The sequence below is a fragment of the Pipistrellus hanaki genome (assembly GCF_964339955.1).
Source record: "Pipistrellus hanaki genome assembly, chromosome: 5".
Lineage (NCBI taxonomy): Eukaryota > Metazoa > Chordata > Mammalia > Chiroptera > Vespertilionidae > Pipistrellus > Pipistrellus hanaki.
The window spans coordinates 32,128,922-32,129,864 of record NC_140507.1 but is presented as its reverse complement, the minus strand read 5'-3'; the positions used below and the strand labels follow the sequence as shown (position 1 = coordinate 32,129,864).

Here is a 943-nt window from a genome sequence, read left to right as displayed (position 1 = left end):
CAACCAAGATTACTCTACCCAGCAAAGCTATCATTCAGAATTGAAGGTCAGATAAAGAATTTCTCAGAAAAGAAAAAACTGAAGGAGTTCATCATTGTCAAATCAGTATTATATGAAATGCTGAAAGGTATTCTAGGAAGAAGAAGAAAAAGGTAAAGATAAAAATTATGAACAACTAATATATATTTATCAACAAGTGAATCTAAAAATCAAGTGAATAGGGAGCGAAGCGGGGAGTGAGGTCTGCGATTTTCCCGTTTCCATTGTACAGACGGCTCTACTGCCAAGATGGTCAATGGGCCTAAAACCCGAAGGACTTTCTGTAAGAAGTGTGGGAAGCATCAGCCTCACAAAGTGACCCAGTATAAGAAGGGGAAGGATTCCCTGTACGCCCAGGGGAAGAGGCGCTACGATAGGAAGCAGTGGCTACGGTGGGCAGACAAAGCCGATTTTCCAAAAGAAAGCTAAAACCACAAAGAAGATTGTGCTGAGGCTTGAATGTGTAGAGCCTAACTGCAGATCAGAGAGGATGCTGGCAATCAAGAGATGCAAGCATTTTGAACTGCACGGAGATAAGAAGAGAAAGGGCCAAGTGATCCAGTTCTAAGCTTTTACCTTTGAGAGGAAAATGTTAAAGCGGTAGAAAAATTACCTGTATGAAAATAACTGCAATGTTACTCTTAAAAAATAAAATAAAATAAATTAAATTAAATTAAATTAAATTTAAAAAATAAAAATAAGAACATCATGCTGAGTGAAATAAGCCAGTCAATGAAAGAGAAATACCAAATGACCTCACTCATTTATGGATATTAAAGAACATTATAAACTGATGATCCAAAAGACAAATATAAAGACAGTAAAGCAACAAGCAGACTGTCAAATTACAGCGGGTAGGGTAGGGAGATCTGGGGGAGATAAGAGATCAACTAAAGGACTTGTA

The 943-nt window shown here is 37.5% G+C and overlaps 1 pseudogene across 1 annotated transcript; it reads left to right on the top strand.

Moving 5' to 3' along the window:
- The first annotated feature begins 227 nt into the window (after positions 1–227).
- Positions 228–687, top strand: LOC311622481 (large ribosomal subunit protein eL42-like; annotated as a pseudogene). Its single transcript has one exon. The product of its transcript is annotated as a large ribosomal subunit protein eL42-like (transcript).
- The last annotated feature ends 256 nt before the right edge of the window (positions 688–943 follow it).